Below are 10,087 nucleotides of genomic sequence, written 5' to 3' on the forward strand. Positions count from 1 at the left end.
AGAGTGAGCAAGGAGATCTAAAGGGTAACCCAGAGTATTTGTGATCCAAATTGTCCCTGTGTGGTTCCTGTCTCACTCTGTACTGACTGAAAGGGGAACCAAAATTGGTGGTTATCGCATAATAAACATCCTGAGAGTGAGGCTCACCTTCGAGGCTTGTGTAAAATTCTCATTAAAGTGTCTGGAATCAGGTGGAAGGAATCAGCACCTTTCCGTCCAGCAGAGATTTGTGGACTATACATTAACTTGCATATGGTAATTTAGTGATCTGTCTTTACAGAAAACACATGAAAAACAAGAACAGATGAAGCACTGCAGCACCTAATTGTTTCATGTGGTTATCCTGTGACCTTTAGTTTCACCTTCACAGTGAAAGAAGAAGCTACTGGAAGATCACCAGCTCAGGACCAGGCAGGTGAAGCTGAGGAAAAGGCAAATCACAACACACAGAGAAAGGAAAATTATGTAAAACATGAAGCCTCAGTGGTGAACAAAGTTAAAAACCTGAAAGGAAAATATGTTTGAAATTTTAGAGAAAGTTATTTCATTCTGTATCTTCAGTAGTTTTTCACGGTTGACCGATATATTCTTTGGAAGCAACTTCAAAGTTATACACTTAATTGGCACAAACAGACTTTTATGCCTGTACATAAAATGCTCACATAAGAATTGCTTGTATTCTCATGCAGGCAGGGCACAAAGTACCATGGGATTCATGAGGCCAATTGCAGCTAATCAAGGATCAGATAAAAAGCATCCCATTTATTTCAGCAGAATTATAGTACATAGCTGCATTTTCAAATAGTCGCCGTCGAGACATAAAATAAAAACTCGAAAAGACATCTGTCAAATAAAATTTTAATAACATATGAATCTGAATAAGTTGTGGCCTATTGTTTGAATATTCCAGCAGTAGAAAAGGAGGTTAAATTCAAATAAATTATTCATTGAGACTAGTTGCATATCCCTAGTATGTGTCTGTATAATTTAAACAAAAACAAAAGTGTGCCACAGAATAAAATGAGATTTCATAGAAATACTTCCTTGTATCTGGATGATGCAATTCCCTATCTCATTCCAAAATAATTATTAAACACATGGAAAACTACTAATGGAGCATAAAAAATATATTAAATTGGCAGAAGACAAATACATTATTTATTACTTCAAGTTATTGATGAGCTTTCATACCAACTCGTCATTCTGTTTTGCTCTGTCACTCATGAACTATAAGATCATCCGTAACTCACAATAAATAATTTATCCATAGCCAGTCTGTACCTTTGGGTAGCTGCCCTTATTTATCTGGATATATGCACACAGATATGCACTTTCTCACCAAGACAAATGGTCAGCACATTAAACAATGCTGATTTGCAGAGGTTTCAAACTTACAAGAAGGGAATGAATACAAGGGATTGAGGATATTACAGGGATTTTTTTTTGTCTATGTGGGTTTTTCCATGCTATGAATGCATTGCTGAATGATATGCAAATAGGGAAGGTTATAAAGGATCTGTTCAAAGCATATGTATGGTAATGCAAAATCATAATGAAACTCTATTTTAACAGATTTGATATAAGAAAAGGGGACAAAATTAATACAGACTGGTGTGACTACTGCAGCAATGAGCTGTACACCTTCAAGTTTATGAATATTATTTGGTAAAGGTTAAGATGGCAAATAAATTCAAGATGCAAGTAATTCTTACAAAAGTGACAATCACACACATTATTGAATTGAACAGATGATATTAGTAAGAATGGATGGATTCTGCTACAATAACATAATTTATAAATAAATCTCTAACACCTTTTCATCTCTAGTACAAGTATTCTTGAATATTTGCACTGAAATGCTGACACAGAGTGATCATGGATGAAAATGCCCTTTGTTTTGACCTGCACAAGGTTTCAAAATTATACACAATGCAGTTATTAACTCTTTTTCCAACTAATGAAGTAAGAATTAGGTTGGTTCCTGTCTACTATACAATAGTATTCAAAATGGTTAACCTGTTAACCTGAACTATAATTCGCATTTTCAAAATGCAGCTGGAAGAGGCATTTTCTGCATGCTTTGTCTTCAGGGAAAAGAATTGCTGGGGCCAGGTGCTAGAATATCCAACTCTATATACTGTGTGCTGGATTGCATATTTTTCTATTGTTCATCTACACTGTTTTGTAACTTACTGTGCACAATCTGTGATTCTAAATGACGGAGGAGAAAATATGGGTATATTAGCTACATAAACCAGAAGAATTGATAAAATGTAAAAGTAGGATGACCATAAACCATCGGTGCATTTCTTATTTTAAAAAAGCTAATATGAATGTATAACAATGTAAACCAAAGGGTTTACATATACATTTCCATAGGGAGATACAATATTAAGCCTATTGTGTAAGGTTTTGACAGCAATTTGTGTAGAATATTACAGTGATACTTTGGATAGTTCCAGTAATGTCCATTCAAGGAAGACAGCTTCAGACTGGCACAGAAAGAAGGATGTCTAGCTTTATAGGAGGACTAAAATATCTTCCTTTGTTCGGTTTGAAGAACACAATTACTGTTCGTGTAAGCAAATATGTATATTTTGCAAGTGTGTCTGTGTGTGTGTGTTAGGAGGAGAGAAGGATAAACATTCAAAAGAAAAGCTATTTACACTGAATGACAGTGTAGTCTTTGGCACATGAACAAAGGAGAGGAAAACTTGGTCAGGAATAAGCTTGCTCTGAAAATGAGGAGAATTCCAGAGGAGTGAAGTTTTAAAGCAAATTTCTAGTAGAAGTAATAGGCGGCAGAAGAAGTCTGACTGGAAAGGGAATTCAGCAAACCTGTGAATGTCATTAGATAGCACAAGGCAGGCTGAGTCTGCCCCTGACAACCCCAGGAGCCTTTCCTGTGCTCTTATAGACCACCATATGGTTTCTCCTGAATAAGGGCTAACACAATTACACACAGAACCACAAGGTCTCATCTCTAAGTGGCCAGAGGAAAAAAAAAAAAAAAAAGAAATAATTAGAAGAAGTGCCTAATAAAAACAAATCAACCAACCAACCAAACTCAGCGAGCCTCCCAGCTCTCAGCTGCTTTCTCCATGCCCAGCACTGAGCCATATGGCTGGTGTCTTATCTTAGCAAGGCACAAAGAGCTACACTACCAATTTGTTCTTTTTGTACAGCACCTTTCACCACAACTAAGAGGTGAGAGGCTGCTCAACAAGAGAAAACAAATACCTATGGGTTTTGCATATTAAAAGAGGTGCTTAAGGAAACAACAGCAACTCACACCCAACCGAAGTCAGTCGGTGTAGTAACTGAATACACAGAAATAAAAACTGCTGTGCCAAAACCCCTCAGTGCTTCCCACTGACTTCAAAGACTTGTGTTAGGACAAGGTCCAAATTAATTTTGTACGTGTTATTAAAGTTTTCCATCATCCAGGGCAGGGATAGAGGCCTCGGGGCTGCGGTGAGCTCTGTGCAGAATGTGTTCACAGACTCGCTGGAGCTGGGAGCTCTGAGCATCCCTCTCTGGCCATTCCCGATGGAGACCTTGGCTTGACAGCCACCGAAAGGCTCAGGGGCTGTGACACGCTGGGAATCAGAAACCAACCTGGGCTTCAGCAAAGTGGAGCAGCTCAGTTCCCACGCAGGCTCACTTCACACGGTGTGCATAAAGCTACCAATTACAGCAGCAAGCAGCCAAGTGTGTGCGCTGTTTCTTCGTCAGAATGAAACGAGCTACTCCAGTTCCCCACAGAATCGCGTTCTTCTCCTTTTTAAATCTGGCATCTGCTGTCATATCCCAAACTTTGCACTAGAAAGCAGCAGCCTGGAGTTTCTCAAATGTGTAAATTTTTCATCTTGCACTGAGACTGCAGCCGCCTCACCTAACCAGCTGGATCTATCTGTCAGCTGCCAAGCAGCACTTGCAATTTGTTTACAGTCAACTGCAAGGAGATATATAAACTCCCCCAGATGAGGAAGATGTTGAATTTACAGAGACAAGTGACAAATGAGCTCAGAATGAGAATGCATATAAGAATAGCCTACAGTGTGCCATTATATCATGACATAAATATATGACAACTACTCCAATCAATGCCCACGGCAAATATTTCTGAGTGTTACTGCCAGTGGAGTAATTTCTCTGTGTTTTGGTTTTGGTTTTTTTTTCCTTATTTTCTTTTTCCTTGAATGAGGCATTCTTTCTAAAGTAATAACAAGTAAAAGAGGTACCTATTAAAATGAGCAGATCATGCTGTATTGAATGGTTTTGGGGACAGCAGTCTGATTAGTGCATTTAATCTCATTTCCCGTGGAACAGTGTCCAGATACCAGTATTATGCCCCACCAGAAATCCATATACACTCTATGGTAAATTTTAAGAGGAGATAAACTATAATCTCAATATGTCTATCATTACATCTAGGCTCAAATCATAAAAACCAGAAAAGCCTACCACATGCATCTGTAGAGTAATACAAACTAAAGCTTTCAGCACACATGGACAGCAGTCTTTCATGAAAGGAGAGGATTCTGCATTTGTGTTAGCATGGTATTCAGGCTTCCTTCTGGCAAGTTGCATTCCCAGTCCTTTCAAAGCTGGAAAATCATGCCTCTGTAGGGAAACAAAACATAAATCCTCTGGGCACAAGTGAAATCCTCCCTGATCCCTCCACATGAAGCTTACATTGCAGGAGATGTTTCACAGATCTTGGGCCAATCTGCTGGAAGTGAAGGACCATCTTTGAATGCAAGGAAAAAGTGGCACCAAATGTAGCAGCCTCCCCAGGCCCTACAGATTGTTTTTGGAGAAAAAACATAAAAATGTAAGCACCTTGTTCTAACCTCTCATTCATTTAAGAAGTAATCTTTCTGCTTTAGAAGGGTAAACTGTAGCCAATAAAATCTCCTTTCCAACACACACACCACAAAGGAGTTTCAAAGTAAGGATCCCACCTTTTCTGATTTAAGCCCCTCCCTGGCATTGACTATTCATCCTGCTGCACTGTTCTAACAGGAAGTTACAATTTAGTTGAAGATGGTTGAAAAAGCAACACACCTTTGTTCAGACCAAATATATAAACCAAATTTCTCTGCCAGAGAGAGCTGGAGCAGGAGTCACTGCCCAAATGCAAGCCAACCAGTACTGGCTGAAATCTAATTAGTCATGAGTGAATGAGTTTGTTTGTTTTTTCGGCAGAAGAATCCAAAACATCGTGTCAGGAAATGGAAAAGGCAGCAGGAAAATAATCTGTTTCTCAAAAACACAAGTGGTAAAAGCTAGAGAATGGAAGCTCTAGGTTAGATACTTATAGAACATAATGCACTGTAAGCAAGGATAATGAAAGCTAGATTTGGATCCTAAAGAATTCAGAAAACTGAGACTTTATCTCTTTTTTATTTTTTTTTCTTTTTGTCAAAGGAGAACCCAGCAGAGACTCCAACAACTACTTCTATCTATAATGAATATAATACAGAGAACACTGTTACATTTGATTTAAGAGAGTTACTGTTTTCTTCCCTGTCAGTAGACATGTCACTGATTTTTGATGTCTCATGCAACTGTCTACTAAAGACAAAAGAATAGGAGACCTGGAATTGTCCCCAAGTATCAGACAAGACACCTCCTCTGTGCCAAACATATCACCAGCTGCTGCCTGGTCTTTCTACTCTCATGCTACAGAAAAATAATCAGGGAAGGTGCCTGGGAATGTGACATGACACATTTGGACCACATTCTTACTTTGGTTAACCAGAGGGCTGGGATTTTATATTCAGCCTTGTTGTTTATTGTCCATTCAGTAAAGATCTGACACTGCTTCAAGACACACACTTTGCATTATTTACTTGCACTAAAAGGTGCGGGGGAAAAAAAAAAAAAAGCTAGAAGATGGGCAGTTTTCAGCTCCAAGAATAATATAATTTACATTTAGCCTTTCATGGCCCAGAAGAGCTCTACCAGTTGCCAGGCAAAATCAGGGTAAGTCAGGCACTCACTGTGCTGTCTTAGATACCCTTGAGTATTACCTCCAGCTGCCATGGATCTGCCCCAATCCTATATCACATCCTCTGCCCTTTGAAGGTGTCTCAGGTACTCGAGGGCTTTTGTCTAAAATGTCCTACATACTTATGTCTAGTTTTGTTGTATTTTGTTGGGGTTGTATTCTGGCAGGAGGGTCTCACCCATTATGTTTTCCCTGGTTTTATGCTGGGTCAGTAAAGAAGATTAAAGTCCCTGCTCCTCGACAGCCCTGGGATATGTTCTATGCAAAAGAAGTACAGTTGCTCCATCTTAAAAATCCCTCTGTGTAAAAAGCAGAATAAAGAGGTCATTTCAGAGCTGAAAATTGGGCCAAAGAGAGTATATTTTCCTCTGGATGCACAGTTATAATTGCTATTATGTTTAGGGAATTGGTCTTGATCACTGAATGGAAAACACTTTGCAATTAAGAGGGTTGAAAGCATAACTAGATTTGAATAATTGATGTTAATTTCCATTTGCAGAGAAGACTATCACAATGTGGAATCCAAATGTCATGCAATCTTCTGGTCCATTCCCTCATTTCTTGTTTCCATAAATTGCAAGGTAATGCTAACTGGAGGGTCTTGCAGAGAATTGCTGTATGGATCACATCCCATTATACCTCTGAAATCAGAAAGAATCCATGCTTGCATCACTCATGCTCAGAAAGCAAGTTCTTTCCTTATTTGGCCATACAATTAACTCAAATGAAACCGAATGTAATGCCTTGAAAACAATACTAAATTAAATGGTAATGCAGTAATCCATCAATTACAACAGGGCAACTAATGGCTTGAAACAGCTTTGTACAAGAGTTTCTAGTCAGATTAATAATATAATTAATGCTATGTACTCACCATTAAAGTAGGAAATAAAATATTGTTTTAGTTAATCTCTTCTTGTCATTGATGGGGAAGTGCAATGCAACCAAAACTAATATTCATTGCAATGTAGTGCCTAAGTATGCCAATATCTATCAAAAGAAACAAAAACAAAACCTCAAAATTTAACAACTATGAAGACACAGTTCTTACTGGGATTGCTGTAAGTATCAGAAATGGTGAACACATTTTTAATTATCTTATTTGTCCTAAATGCAGTAATAGTCACAGTAGCTTTGTACAGGTTAGAGAGAGAGAGAGCAAGGTCTGAGTGAGGCTGCGAGTTAGTAAGCTCAGCATTCAGTTGGTTCAAGTCTTTCAGGGACACTCCCAGAAGCACAGAAAGTGGAAAAAAAGATGGATGCAAATTATCTGCCCAGCTGCAGTGGGAAGGAACAGAACAGAATCTATATTTGGAGGACTGGAGTGAAGCTGGCACCTCTGCTTTCTGCTGTTACACATGCCGATGATCAGTTACTTTAGATTTTCACACTTCCTGCTGACATCAAACAAAGCCTGAGAACTGCAGGAATCCAAAGGCACATGCACGTGTTTAGTGCTCCCACCATGACATGCATGCCAAGGGATGCCCAGCAGGCATCACCCTTCCTCCATCAGAACCCAGATCTGAATTATGCCTATCACCCTCCTGGTTTATTTGACTGACCAAAGCAATCTGTTCCAGGGTGGAACAGCCCCCAGTGCTATGGTACAGAGCAGAGTATCCACTGTCACTCAGCAGATCCTGCAGCTTGACCACCACTGCCCCCAGCCCAAGGAGGGTCCTGGGAGTAGGAGGAGGGTCAGGAGCACAGAGGGAGGATGAATGCCCTCTCCTACCTTGATCACACTGCAGGGAAACGCTTACAGGCCTTCAGGGAGGGAAGGGAGGCTTTTTCCCCCTTTCCTTTTTCTCTCTTGCATTTTGTGCTGCCAAGCAGAGCTGCTGCCTGCTGGCCAAAGCCAAGGGCACAGGGATGCTCTCCAAGTGCTCCTGAGGGGGCACAGGGTTGGGGGCCAAAGCCAGAGGGTGAACAGATGAACCCATCCCATGTCCCACTGCTAAAGCCATCCTGCTCAAGCGATCCACAGATGGCAGAACTCCTAATGTTCACAGGGAAAGCCATTCTGGAGTGTGTGATATGCATGTGCACACTGGGACTTTAAAGCCTTGCAGCCCACTCCTTTGAATACCTTTAGATCAGAAAGCTCTGAGCATAAGGCTGTCTTTCAACAGTTGTTTAACACTTCCTATGCATCTAAAACACAGCAAGAAAAAGGAATTCAAAGCTCTGATTTCGTGCTTTTCATGGAAAATTCACCCAAAAAACCTGTTAGTACATGATGTGAGCTAAGGGCTCAAAGGTTTAAATGCTGTATCTTTAAATAGAAGTAGGACCACATACACATGCAGAGACATTACAATTCACCATTTTGTGTTTACAGTGGCCTTTGAAGCAGATATAAAAAATCTCCATTGCAATAGGAATTGCTCTGAGGCTCCCCAGGAGAAATGACTTGCTCCTACATGGCTTTGCACCGATGAACTGGAAAGCAAAGATAAGGGTATTGGCTCCTCCTTCTTTCACCTTTCCTTCTCCCAGGTTTTGTCTGGCCTAGGAGTTGAATAGAAACAGTTGTTTCTGGGCTGTGGAAAAGCAAGGGAATGGTGGTTCTGCTTTGCTTTCCTAATGGTTTCCCCTGACTCCAGCAAAACACCCTGTGGGCAAATATATTCAAATAGACTGTTAGCACATGCTACAGAGGTCACTTACAGAGTAAAAAGCTATCTTGTATTATTTACAAGAAGTATTAGATAACATTTTGGCCACAGAGACACAAAGAAGCACCGTGAGCTCATTAAAGCTCTAAAGTGCATGTAAAGCAGAAGGGTGTCTTTTTAAGAGGTTATCAAAGGATCCCACATGTGTATCAAGTCGACTCCAACGGAAGCAAAAAGAAATATGCCTGTTAACATTAATGGGAACTGCAGAGTAAGTAGAAAGGCATTCAATCCTCCTTTCTCTGAAAGCCAGGGAATGAGGATTTCAGTAATGCTGAGATTTTAACTTGAGATTTAAAGGAATCTATATATTTAGGATAGGAGGCACACCTATTAGACATCATGCCTAATGATTTGCAAGCATTTAACATATCCATACAGATAGATTGGTTCTGTTGTTTGCTATTTAGAAGGGGGCAGGGTGGTGAAAAAATATCAGCTTTTCTTGCTGTATTTATTTTATGCTTGTTAGGGAAATGGAAGAAAACAACACAGGATACCATAAAACCCAAGGGACCAGTAGGAAAAAAAGGTTAAAATAACTCTCTGAGACAGAGTCTTCATTGACCTTGTGCATTCTGTCCTTTAAATGTAAACACTGCCTTTCAAACAAACAGTATTTTGTATTTCATTAATGCCTGAGGAAGAACAATAAAAATGCAGAAAGTGTAAAAATCAGCCTTCTGTAAGAGAGCTTGAATAAGCTAAAATTAAGAGCATAACCTAGCCAATTACGGGTTTCTTTTGTGTTATAGTCATGCCTAAGCATTTTCAAATATTGAAGGAGATGATTATGGACATTTGTGGCTATACTTCTGTGTCACTCAAGAAGAAAACTGCATGAGAAGCTTAGGTTTGTGGGGGAATCAGCACAGAAAAGGGAGTGTAATGAAAGAAAAGAGGGGTGGAAGTGGAGGGAGAAAAAAGGCATCAAGAGCGAGAAAAAAAATTGAAGTCATTTGGGTCTGAGGTAGGATGAGGGAATTGCTTAAGGTTTGTTAATTTTTTTTATTGTTTGACTGCCTAAGACAAGCCTGGGTGTCTTAATGTCTGGAAAAGATTTGAATTATTAAGGCATGAATAACTAGCAAAACAAACCCTCATTAAATTATAAAGGAATACAATTTAATGCACCTTAGCAGAAAAATACTTGTTCTAGGAGAAATCTGTTGAAGTGTAGAACAGAAAACGCAGTTCCCCTGCACTGCTTGAGATCTGTGGATAGTGGGATTCAGAGATGGGAAGCTGGGAACAAGCCTGTGTGACCACCTTCCACTATAATTTATTGAGGGCTGTCATGGCATGTGGTACTGTGCAAATACTGCCCTAGGGTGTTTATCCCCTAAATCAGACGCAGATAATAGAAGTCAGACACAAAATACCAGGGGAG

The sequence above is a fragment of the Lichenostomus cassidix genome, chromosome 1 (genome assembly GCF_008360975.1).
Source record: "Lichenostomus cassidix isolate B80296 chromosome 1, HeHo_3.0, whole genome shotgun sequence".
NCBI lineage: Eukaryota > Metazoa > Chordata > Aves > Passeriformes > Meliphagidae > Lichenostomus > Lichenostomus cassidix.